Genomic DNA, 13,309 nt, shown 5'->3' on the forward strand with positions numbered 1-13,309 from the left:
CCCTGTGCTTGTCCTCACAGATGTGCATCACATGCCTTGTCCGTGCCTGCACAGATTTGGGCCCCTGGCCTGCTGTTTTCTGGCCTCTGCAGGGGGCTGCTTTCCCTGGGCCTTGCTTGCTAGATTAAGCTTCTTAACGATGTCTTCCTCCTCCTTCTGGGGTGTGATCTTTGATGAAGGAATCAGACACAGCTCCATCTGACTGTGTGGCTACTTTCCCATTCTCAGCTTGTGGGGGTTTCTAAGGAAACGCCAGCTGCAGTAGATTTGTCTCCCTGCTGCCTGTAGCCTGAGTTGCTATCCTCCCACCTTTGGCTGTGGCCCTGTTTTCCTGCTAAGGCGGCCCTTGTTTGGGGTGAGCTTGGGCTGGAGAAGCCTTTGGCAGGGCACAGGGAACATTCCAAGGTATGCACAGAGACCTTGGCCTTGAGCAGGCTTCTGTTCTTGGGGCTACAAGCTCACTAGACTTATTCTACTACAATTCATCCTCTGAATTACAGTTCCCTTCAAACGACAGTATTCATCTTTTCCCCAGGGCTCTGAACTAATCCATTTCGTTTGGATAAGACATAGACAATGGGTAAATGCCCCCTTGCAGGAGGGAGAATTAAATAGATAATCTGAGTTCTGTTTGGGTCTGGGCTCAGTGCATAAGGTAATTGGTAAGAGGCTTTGGCCTTCTTCCCTCAATGCAAATGAAGAGAATATGTAAAAGCAAAAGGAATGGTGATTGAACCCCTTTGAATAGTAACATTAGAGGCACTATGACAGGCAGAAGGTGGCTTTTCTTTTAACCCCTTTTGGGCTGCTGTCTTTAGCAACTTTGCTCAACCAGGGAAGATCAGTGTTTGCATGAATCACACCATTGATTCCCCCTGTATTTAAGATCCATGCACAACAAACCGAGCCCTGTTCAGCATTGCATTTCCAGTGCTCATAAGTGTTAGCTCACAAAAAAGCATTTAATAAATATTTCTCAAACGTTGGTAGAGCAGTCAGTTAGCCGTCTGAAAGGTATTTGGTTACTGAGTTCTTGCAGTGTAGAAGAAAGGTGGCAGACTAAGCAAACCACTTCCCGCAGTGACATTCAAGGTCCTCCCTGCCAGATGTGGATTGGGATTCTAGCAACTGCGTAATCTGTACCCTGAATGCCATGAATTTCACTTTTTTATTGACAAAACACTCAGTTGTCAGGTGTAATGGCCCTTATGCTCATGCTTCTTGTGTACAGCGCCCCCCCATTCTCCCCCTATTCTCCCCCGCCTCCGGTCCCAATCCAGAAGCTCAAGGAAGCTGCAGAGCTGGGGCCTTCCCGAAGAAGCCCAGGCCTGCTGCTAATTGCCATTTCCTCGTGCTGGCCCCAGCATGGCCTCCACACGTACAACATACACACAATTATAATGTGATCACACAGGCTGATGCCTATGGCGAGGACAGTGGTCAGGGAGGCGCCCACCAGGGGCAGGAGGGCACAAAGGCCATGCAGAGGCTGCAGTCACACATATTTATATTTTGTGTGTGGGGAGGGGTGAGGTGGAGACTGAAATACAATTTCAGTGAAGATTGCGTTATTGGATTATTGCTTGAAAAAGCCTTGGTAAAGAACCAGAGTCTGTCTTTCCCATAGAGGCTCTTTTCCTCCACGGGGCTTGCGGGAAATGGGAGGAGAGGGAAGCCTGCTGCTTCTATTTTCTGAATCTGACTTGGGATGTTGTTGTGATAATGCATGATAGTTTCCTAAGCACATCTCCTTGTGACTGTGTGTGTGTGTTATCTGAATAGCTCAGATCCCCGTTGTTGGGAGGCAGGGCTGATGCCTTTGCTACCATCTTAAATGCATAGAGGCTGAAACTCCAAGAAGATAAATGACTGTGCTCATGCAATTAGCTGTTACCATTATATGGTCTGAATGCTTTCACACACATCACAGTGCCTTGTTCTGGCTCCTTTTCTCTCCCAATGTGACTTTCTGTTCAGTTTTAACTGCCCCCGTGTAGATGGTCCACGTATTGTGTTATCCTGTACCTCTGCCCTTTGCATATTCTATTCCTCCCTGTATGACCTGCCTTTTGCTTCACTCCTTCACCTCCTTGTCTTTCTGATCCTGCTCACCCAGAAAGTTTTCCATGACCTCTCAGTAACAAATCCCCTGACCAGCCGGTGTGACACACTGTCCTGAGGCCACCTCTGTCCCTAACACTTAATACTGAAATTGTGCTATAATGCTTCTGTTTGTTTTGGCAGACTATAGTTCCTTGGGGGAAAATTCATACCCTGGTTTACTCCATTGATTCTGTGAGTGGGTATGGTGGAAGACACGGGAGGAAAAAGTTAAGGGTTATATATCCCATAAAAGCCCAGCTGCAGTTGAAAGGTGAGCAGTCTGGGAAGACCTAAGGTTTACAGCAGTGCCATCCACACCAGGGCACCAGGAAAGCCACTTTCTGCCACCCCAGAGAGTTTGTGATAAGGCTCATTTCTCTACTAAGGTATCACTTTGAATCTAGTTACTTCACTCCACTTGAGCCTCATTTTCTCACTCAAGAAATGGGAAAATGGTGGACCCTTGGGGCAGTGGACAGAGCTGCAGTCAGAAATGTCCTGACCTCCCCACTTTCAACCCAGTTCACTGCCAAGGTACTGTGGAAAGCAGCAGATGATGGCCCAAGCACCGGGGTCTTGGATAGCCTTGGAGGAGAACCTGAATGGAGTTTTTAGGTTCCTGGCTTTGGCTTTGGCTTGCCGCATCTTTGGCCATTTTGGTTATTTTTGGGAAAGTGGATCAGGGATGGTAGTTCTCCTCCAAACCCCTGCAAGTCACTCTGCCTTTCAAATAAATAAATCAATACATTTTCAACAAAAAAGTGGGATAAAAGTAGTGTTTTGAAAGGTGTGACTATGACCAACACATGATTTTTGTCAGTGTTATTCAAAAATATCCAAGACCTAATCATGACTAAGTGATGTGATCTCAGTTATGTAAAAATTAGTTGAAATAAAAATAAGACTCGGGCACTTTTGACAGACTCCGAGAGGTGGACATCAAGAAGTATTTTCCTTCTCAGACAACTGACAACTAGAAAGCAAAAATTCACGAACAGAAGAAAGCTCACTGTTGAGAGGCCTTGTACTCGTCATCAGATTGAAGCCTTGTAAATATCATGAGTAGGATTAAGTTGGCAGCAGTGGTGTTTCTGAAACTTTCACGCTGAAGTCATTTATTGAATAAGTGTTTCCGAATCCCACTTTGTGCTCAGCACCTACAGTGTGCCAAACCTTGCTATAGGCACTCCTAGCTGCTGGCTGCTCTTCTCAAATGCCATTCCTGTAGCACCGTCATGTCTTTGCGTATTGCAGAACCTTCTCTGCAATTCTCTTGCCAGTTATTAAGTAATTGGCACTACATGCCTCATTTTGTGGTGCTGGGATTGGAAAAAAATGTGTTTTTTCAACCTCTGCCAACAGGGGGAGCTAGGGAAAACTCAATGACTAGATGGGATGGGACTGACTTTGCATCTGCTTCCTGTTCTTCACAGTGACATTTTTGTTTTGTTTTGATTGATTGATCAGTTGATTTAAAAGTCATAAGGGACAGAGAGGGATAGAGAGTAGAGGGAAGGTAGGAGAGAGTTAGAGGCAGATAGCAGATCTGCCAGGGATAAACCTCACTGAAGCCAGAGACAAGAATTCCATCCAGGTCTCCAATGAGGGAGACAGGGGCCTGAGCACCTGCACCTTCATGTGCTGCATAAGGATGTTTTGCAGCATCCATAGCTTCTGCCTACTAATCCCTGTGGCAACCTCCCAGAGGTGGCAACGAGGAACATCTGTAGACATTGTGATGAGTTCCCTGGAGCAAGGAGTCACCTTTGTTTAGAGCCGCTGGCCCAGAGGCTAGGTACCGACAGGTGTATCCATCCACAGCTGCAATTTCTTCGCAGAGCAGTGCAGTGGCTGAGTCCAGGCTGCACTTGACCTGCCACTGGCTGATTTAACCTCGTCACACCTGAGTTGGACAACACTCGCACCTTAGAGGTCTAGTGCAGGCGTGCTGAGTAGTACTCTGCTATAATCTCAGAGTTTCCTACCATCAGTCACCAAGGGGATTCTTCCCCTACATTTCTAAAGTTTTTCTTTGTTCCTTCAGTTGTCGGGGTAGCCGGTGCTTTGTGGTAATTGTTACCTTCAAGATTTTTTGTAGTTTCATTTGACTATCTCTATTACTTAGCTTGTGATTTTATGCCAGTTTAATACTTTCTTGTATTCATGTTTTTGTGATAAAATAATTGAGATATTTTCCCTGTATGTGATGATATTCCCTTCTTCCCCTCCATCCTTTGCTACTCCTTCCTTCCTCCCCTCCCCTTCTGTCCATGTCTTTCTTCTCTGCCTGGTTCACTCCTGCTTTTACCACTCTGACAGACATAATCTTTTCTGGGTTCACAGCAGAACCAGTGACTCTTGTCCCCTTGTGTGGCCACAGATGCTTCTCACCAGTGCTTAAAGCTCTCAGCATGTCTTTCTGTTTCTCCTGCTAGATTATAAATTCATGAAAGCAGGAGCCACATATTATTTATACCCACATTCCTACTATAGTGTGAGTGAATGAATGAATAAATGAATGGTTGGAGAATTGCATGGCACAAGACTCGTGTCTGGTTTCAGCTTGGTTCATGGTGAACCTTCCCAGGCTGTACTTGTAGTAGGTCAGGCCTCTTCTCTTTGTCTTTATGTGCTGGCCATAGCCTCGCAATGGCTCCATTACCGACTCTCATGTTGCTCAATTGGGAGTGTTTTGCCCAGAAGATTCCAAGCTTGTTCAGAACAATATGTTGGACATAAAAGGGGTATTCTATTGAATGTGTGGTTGGTAGCCTACTGAAAGGATGAAGAGAAGGTTTCCTTGGAAGAGCTTTAAAGGATAGGTGAAGGATTTAGAAGTAGAGCTGTCAGCCTTGGGAGTGGTAATGGGGCAGGGCAGCTGTTGGAATTGGAAGCAGGTTGTAACTATTTGAGTCTGATAGAAGAAGGGCCACAAGGAGAGGGAAGTAGAGAGGTGAGGCTGCAGTGGTGGTGGCGAGGGTTATAGGTTTTGGAGCTAGTGAGAACTAGCATAAACAACAAGGACAGTGTTTCTATGGGGGCATCCTGTAATCCTGGTGTAAAGGCAGTGACACCGCTGGAGTTTGTTTTGCCCAGACCCCTTCAGCCTACTGGGTGTTGGGCAGCAGAGTGGTGGAAGCTCAGAGAAATGTAAGCATCCCTAGGAAGGGTTAACACAGAGCAAGGTTCCCACCACCCTGACGGTTCTATTCTGCACAAAGCAGAGTTTTTTCTGTGGAGAAAGATGAATACTCTGTGCTATAGACAATGGAGACCAAAAAGAGGTGAGAAAGGGAAAGAATAGGAATATAACAATCATCCCACACTACAGTTGCAGGGTGAATGGTTCAGCCATAGCCGTTTTTTCTTTCTTTTCTTTCTTCTCCTTCTGGTCTAATTATCACAGAGTTTTTCAGATTTTTTTAAATGTATATATATATATATATATATATATTTCTTGAGCTATGAAAGATAACAAAGCAGCATCTATTTTGGCTTTTAAGCAGACTTTGGAGGCAGGGCCAAAGCAGTGTGTGGAATTCAGCTGGGTTGTATCCCAGGAAAGAGTTGAGAGTCCATTATAATTCTTAAAGAAAACAGCAACAGCCTGAGTGTGAGCTGCATATTTCCAGTGAAATGCTGATGAGTATCTAGCAGCTTTCCTTTATGTCCAAGGAAAATCAGATGCAATGAAAGGTGTAGAAGTACCTGGAAATCGCCGCATGCCGAGAAAGCTCATCCACTCTCTAGGCAAGCATGTGCTACACCCGTCTCATGTGATAGCACTCTTGCAGGCGTTTGAGGTACAGACGCAAGTAAGACATGGTCCTTCGCTCCCCAGTCTCCAGATGGACAGATGGACGTTGACAAGGATCCTTGCTGTGGCATAGGAAGAAGCGCATGCAGTTTATGAGAAATTGTAACTAATCTTGTATTTGCTAAGGTGGGCTTTTTAGCTCGTGGCCACCACATTAACATTTTTGCTTTCCTGAAGATTGATTTTCCTAGGGCCATGTGGCAAAAAAGGTCTTAGGGCTTCAGAGACAAAGGGTGGAGCTTCAGGTTCGCGCTGTGCCACTTGATGACTGTGAATTTGGACAAGTTGCTTGTTTTCTCACTCTTTCCGTCTAACTCAAAAGGTTGCTGAAATAACTGTGTCGGCTAACAGATGTGAAAGTGCTTTTAAAACTATGTCTTGCTGCGCATATGTTATGGATCATTAAGAATAATAGGAGAAATTGGTGGTATTGTCTTTGTGGTTATTACCATGAATGGCTCTTTAATTAAGGAAATGAGAAGCGAAACTCAGTGATTAGGAAATAGTGTGTGTCAGATGTTGTGACGGGTATTGCTGGACAGACCTCCCAGAATCCCGATAGCGCCCTGTGTGATGGCCACTGTCCTCCCCTCTTGCAGAGGAGAGGGCTGAGATGCACAGGTCCTCATACACAGACTCCAGGTATACAGGGAGAACTCCCATACCTGGAGCTGCACAAGAGGAAGACTTGTGCTTGGGGTGGCAGGGGGTGGTGGTACTCTTTCCCCTTTACTGCCCATTTCTACTTCCTGTGGCTTTGTCCTACGTCACTGTGACATTTCTCCTCCCCTTCTGGTAGGGAGAGGTAGGGATTTGATAGGTAAACACTTGCCGAGAATTAGTTCCCTGTGTCCACAGATGTGAATCTAGCCTTGTTGACGATCTATGTGGCTGGATAGTGAGAGTAGAATCGCCTTCTGTGGGCTGGTGAAAGTTCCTCTTCCTGTGCATATCGTCTCAATGCCTCACAGGATAACCTGAAAATGGTAGCAAAGTACTGATTGGACCCTGTGTTTGAAGCATCAGGCTGCCTTCTCATGTTGCAACCCAGTCCTTGTTCTTCTACGCTGTCATTTTCATACTAGAATCAATTTTCTAATGATGTAAAGATACAACCTGTTCCCTTTGCCTGCACTCGTGTCCTGTTTCCCTAGTCTGTGAGGAGCTACCTGTGTGGCAGCACGGGCCTCAGGAGGTCCCTTCCCTCACTGAGTTGCTTGTTTCCTTCTTGCTTCAACTGCTTCGCCAGTGTACCTCCTTCCACTGTTTATCCAGCTGCATGGAGCTGTGTGTGCTTCTCTCTCTTCCTAACTAGAATGAGCTGTCTGGGGATGGGAACTGCAAATGGCTTTCTTTCGCTAGCCTTGGTGCTAACAGCTGTTTTGCTTGCAGTGACTACTCAGGAGCCACTTGCAGAATGAATGCACAGATGAATGAATATACCATAAGGTAGTGCTGGGCCAGCATGTGTAAACTTAAGGAGTCACGCCAAAGGTGGCCTTCTACACGATTTCATTTGTTTCTACACAAATCAGCACGATGTTTGATGCTTTTTGCTTGATGTAGAATTGCTTACCAATGTCTAAACTCCAGTCTTGTTGAAGAGCTGGTGGTCCTTACTTTGGCCCTGTTCATTACAGCAAGCTGGCTTACCACTCACGCTCCTGTGGTTATTCCCCCCTGAACTTCTGGTTACTTTGTGCTTTGCCCAAAAGCAAACTTTCTGCCTTGGAGAGTGTGAGTCCAAGAGGAAATCCCTTTGGGCAGTTTCCTACAGTTTATCTGCATTTTTTTTTTCTATTTTAACCTGTCATTGAGTTATTTTTGGTAAAGTATTACTCTGGAGAGAGAAGCTAGGTTTTGAGCAGGGAATGGAAGAAAGCTATGAAGCTGCTTTGCTCAGACAAAGGGTATGCTTCCTGAACTGCTGCATTGTGTCACTTGGACATGGCTTTGGGGTTTTGTAAGAGCAGTTTGTATGACCTTGACTTTTAGGAGCTGCAAAGTACAGATAATGCAAGAACCTTAGTTTCAGGCAAAATAAGTGAACCCTGGCTGTTTAACCAAATGGCTTTTATGCATGAATCAACTTCTCTGTCTTCTTTGCTCATCTGTGAAATGGGAGAACAACCACCTATTTATCAGGTATTTATAAGATTTAATGAGAGTGAATTTAGAATGCCTGATGTATAGAAGGCTTTTGGCAAATAAAAGCTCATTTGACCTGAGGCCATTGACATTGTTCCCACCTTATTTTTGAGTACTCTAAACGTTTCTCCTGTAGTTAACCTTTTTTTTTGCAGCTGAAAACTGAAAGGGGTTGCTTGTACTTCTAGGATCTTGCATATTAGCTACCTTAATTGCAAAATGAATTGTGGCATTTGAAGCTTCAATCCATATCTACCAGCGAAAGTCTACAAAAATAATAGTGCAAGTGGGGTGATGAAGGCAGCAGAGAAATAGGCTTTGTGACATTCACTCTTTGGTAGAGATTGTCTCCTACCTTGTAGCAGGGCACATGTGCATATATGGAGCTGTTGGTTTCAACACTCTTGTCACTTAATGTTGCATAGGTACTGTTTTGCCCTCGGGAAACTGCTTGAGTTGTGTCATATTGATGGTTCAGGGCTTGAGTTTGACTCTTGTCAATTTTTGGATCCAAAGCTCTGCATGAATCCAGTGTAACATTCAGAAATGTATCTATAGCAGCAGCTGTCAGGGTAACTATCACCACGGCTGGGAAGCTGATGGCTCCTTCTTGGTATGAGTCTCTTTGAGAACTCTTGAAAACAGTGTCCATATCACCACCACCCATTTCCAAGCCAGCAGTCTTATGGATAGTAGCCCTCCTGCCTGCTTGAGCCATAATCATGTGATGATGACCAGCACCTATGTCCCTCCTCCCTGGAGGCATCTAGTGTTGGACTCTCTTCTTCATACCTATTTACTCATAAAACTACTTGGTCCTTCCTACTGCTGACCAGAGAGAAGCAGAAAATGAATAAGCAGGCAGACAGACAAGAAACATTGAGGTGATAAGGAGCACTGTGAAGAGAGTAGGGGAGCTGATGTAATACACAGTGAGGAGTGACAGTGGAGGTGACATTTGAGCTGAAACCTATTGATTGATTGATTTCAGAATTAGAAAGGTGAACAGAGAAAGCTCTCATCTGCTGGTTCACTCCCTAAATGTCTTCAGTGACCACTGAGTTAAGCCAAAGCTGAGTTAGGAATGTAATCCAGGTCTTCGAAGTGGATGGCAAGAACTCAACTACTTGGCCTGTCACCTCCACTTTCCAGGGTGTGCATTACCGGGAAGAGAATCAGAACTCAAACCCAGACACACTAATATGGGATGCAGGTGTCCTAACTAGTTGCTACTAGACCAAACGCTTGTTCCTGGTGTATATTTTAAAAGATTATTCTGGCTGCCACATGGTAAATACTCTTTAAAAAGGGAAATTTGTTTATTTGGGAGGTATAGTTGTAAGACAGTGAGTCTTCCCTTTGCTAGTTTACTTGTTAAATTACTACAAAGGCCCAGGCTGAGATCAGAGGTTTGGAACTCCATCTGGTCCTCCTGCCTGGGTAGCAGGGACACAAAGTCTTCGGTCATCTTCCACTACTTTTCCAAAAGCGTGAGTAGGGAACTGGTACAGAAGTAGAGTAACCAGAATTTGAATTGGTGCCCAACATAGGATGCCAGCATTGCAGGCGGTGGCTTAATATGCTATACCATGAAGCCAACTCTGACAAATATTTTTTCTGACTTAGAAAGTGGAAGAGTGGAGACCAAGGATGAGATTTTGTATGAGTCCTAGCAATAGATTTTACATTTGGACTAAAGTATCTGTGGCTCGTAATAATGGTAGGGGTTGCAAGGTGATAGGTCAGATGGCAAACAGATTGCACCATAAAATCAAGAGTCTGGTTTGTGTTAATGTGACTGTATTGCTAATTTGATGATTCCATTGTATTTTTCATGTCTTTCTCGACTTTGATCTCTGCTTGCCAAATGCTAGTGACATCTTTGGCATTTTATGTATTTTTTTTGTCTCCAGCTCCAGGGTGTTTTGATGAAAAGCCATTGGCTTTGCAGTACAGATCTGGGTGGAAATCCCTGCTTTCAACACTTATTGGGGGCTGTCTGAGTAAATAGACTTTTTGTTTGTTTGTTTCCGATATTCAATTTCCTCAGTTATATTACCTGCTTCTTTCAGGCTTATGCTGAAGTATCAAATGAGATAGTAGGCTCTCAAGTTAAGTAATTGTAGCAGCCAGTGTTGTGAATTCCTTTGTTAAGCCATTGGCTGCAACCTAGGTGTCCATGTAGGCAACTGTTTCACCCCAGTTACCTCTGCTTCCAATCTAGCTACATGTTAATGTGCCTGTGAAGGTGGAAAAGCATAGCCTATATGCTTGGGTTCCTGCATCTATGTTGGAGATCTGAATGAAGCTCCTGACTCTTGACTCCGACCTGTCCTGGCCCTGGCCGCCATTTTGGCCACATAGAAAGTGAACCAATGGATGGTAAACATCTTTCTCCCTCTCTTTAACTGTAGCTTTCAAAAAAAAAAAAAAGAAAGTTATTTTTACTGGATATGATGCAAAACTTTCTGATAAGTCTTTTTAATCATCTGAAGAATATCCATACTGCTCTTCCTTCAGAATGTGCCAGTGTGCATTCCCATGGACAGTGTTTAAGGGTTCCCTTCTTTCCATACTGTACTTGTTATCTCTTGTCTACTCAGTGATAGCCAGACTGATGGATGTGAGATGGTCCCATGCACATTATAGCATTATTCAAAATAGTTAAGATATAGAAATAACCTAAGTGTCAACCAATAAATCAAGAAATTTTGGTGACGCAAGTAGTTTTAAAATGTTAATGAAAAGAAAATAATGAATATGAATTTTTCATAAATTTTTAGAAGCTCCCTTGAGTAGTTTTTCCAACCAGAAGAGGAAGAAAATCTTGGTATTGGTGACAATATGGGTGAATCAGGAAGGTATGGCAGGTGAAATAAGTCAGGCACAGAAACACAAATACTGAATGATCTCACTTAGATATAGAATATGTTTTTAGACATTGAATATTTTTAAAGGCTGCATACAGAGAAACAAAGTAGAATGGTGGTACCAGTGGCAAGGAAGAAGAGGAAATGGGGAGATGAAAGTTAAAGGATAAAACTTCCAATTATATGGGATGAATAAGTCTAAAGATCCAATCACAATATATGGAAGTAGCTAATAATATTGTATTGTAGTCTAAAAAAGTGATAAAACTAGATTGGAGGTGTTCTTTGTAGATGTACATGTTCATCGTACTATGTGAGGTGATGGATATGTCAATTTACTTGACTGTATAATTATTTCACTAATATTGGTTATCTGTAAGTCCAATGAAATATCTGAAGTAACCTTGTAAAGATAAAAGGTTTACTTAAATTCTAGTGCTACAGGCTGAATTTCCAAATTGCGGGGTGCAGACCTTGAGTAAAGCCCCTATGAAGGTTGCAGAGGGCAAGTAGAGAAACCATCACACGGTGAGCCAGGCAGCAGAGAGAGAAGGGCTGGAATTGAACCCAAGCCTTTTAACAACCACATCAGGGAGTTCAAGATGTCAAGTGAGACCTCCCATCTGGGAGGACCTGAAGCTTTAAGACTTGGGCCTTTGGGGAAGCATTCAGCTTCCCAACCAATATCTATACCGTATTACTATGTATATTGTAACAGTTTGTTCACCTTGAATATAGATCATTTCCAAAATAAATAAATAAGAAAGGCTTTGATATCATACCATTTCCTGCAACTTTCTGTCTTAGATGGGGAGAAGCTAGCAGATGATCCAGGACACGATGATAGAAGCAAACACTATGCTGGCAGGCTGTAGGTAGACTTGGTTTTATATTTTTCTTGCTAAATATTGGACAGCTGGAGATAAGCTCTCCCTCTCTCCTATACAATCAAGAGCCTGGACTATTTGGCTTAAGTAATTACAAAACATATACAATGGTGTGATTTCATTTTAATAACAATCACCACTATCAGTTATTGAATACCTGCTGGGAGCCATACAATGTGCTGCATGCCCATATACAGAGATATCATCATATGTTCTTTTAGGACATTCCTTTGATAGAGTCCTATTTTTGTCTCTATTTTACACAAGAGAAACTGATCCAAAGGGAAAGCAATAGGTCTTGCTAGGCATGGCAGCCAGATCCTGAGTGGTTCAATTCAACCGAGATCTCTGCTAGTTACAAATGTGCCAAGAGTATTTCAAGGTCCTGCAGCTGCAGACTAGAGAGTGCCTTTGAAAAGCCCACACTTTAGTAAGGGAAGTTCAGCTATAGATTTGCCATTTGTGGCATTCTCCTGTAGGATGGCGTACAAATGGGAAGGGGATATCTGCAATGGAATCCCTTGGCATTGAGACCCATCAAGTAGAGTCATGCGGCCTTTTTGAATTTTGCCAAAGATCTTCATAGTCTCCTTTACATTTTGCAGTCTGCAACCCCACCCCTCACTGCCTCTGTTTTGCTCCTAGGATGTCCTTTTACAGTAACACTTCTTATTCTTCACAGTTGTTCATCTGTGTGCTTGTGTGTAAGAGAGCTATAGAAAGAAGTTCAAACTAGGCACCACTGCCTTCGATTTCCACGTGGATAGGGTCCAGGACACCCTGCAGATAATAAATGGTATGGATGCTCGAATCCATGCTGTAATATTTGCATGAAGCCTACACACATTCTGCTGTTACTTTAAATCATGTCTGGTTTGCTTGCAATATCTACTGCAATATAGATTGCTCTGTATACTTGTGACACCATTCTATTTATGCAATAATGATAAGGAAAATCAAGCCTATACATGTCAAACACAGATGCAATTGTGATAGCCCTAATCCCATGTACATATCAGCAACGTTACCAGTTTATTTTTTTTAAAATATAGTTGGTTATAATTGCGAGAGATCCCTAGAGACACACACAGAGAAATACCTTCTATTTGCTAGTTTGCTTCCCAAATGCCTGAGAGATAGACTCCTATCCAGGGTTCTCTCATGGGTGGCAGGGACTCAAGTGTTTGAACTGTTACAGCTTCCTCCAAGGGTATGTATTGCAAGGAAGTTGTAACTGAAGCATAGCCAGGGCTCAAAGTCACATACTCCAGTATGAGATATGAGTGTCTCAAGTAATGGTTTAATCACTCCCTCAACGTATCACTTTTTGTGTAACACTGGTTCAGTTCTTGAATGCAAAATCCATAGATGTGGAGGTACAAAATCAAAGGGTTTTGAAGAAAAGCAAACAGAATAGCAACAATGCTCTTTGCTACTTGTAGACCTCTTAGTTTCTGTGGTTTGAAGGGGTAGGGCAATATGAT

This window comes from Ochotona curzoniae, unplaced genomic scaffold (assembly GCF_017591425.1).
Source record: "Ochotona curzoniae isolate NIBS_2020 unplaced genomic scaffold, NIBS_Ocur_1.0 contig_291, whole genome shotgun sequence".
Classification (NCBI taxonomy): Eukaryota; Metazoa; Chordata; class Mammalia; order Lagomorpha; family Ochotonidae; genus Ochotona; species Ochotona curzoniae.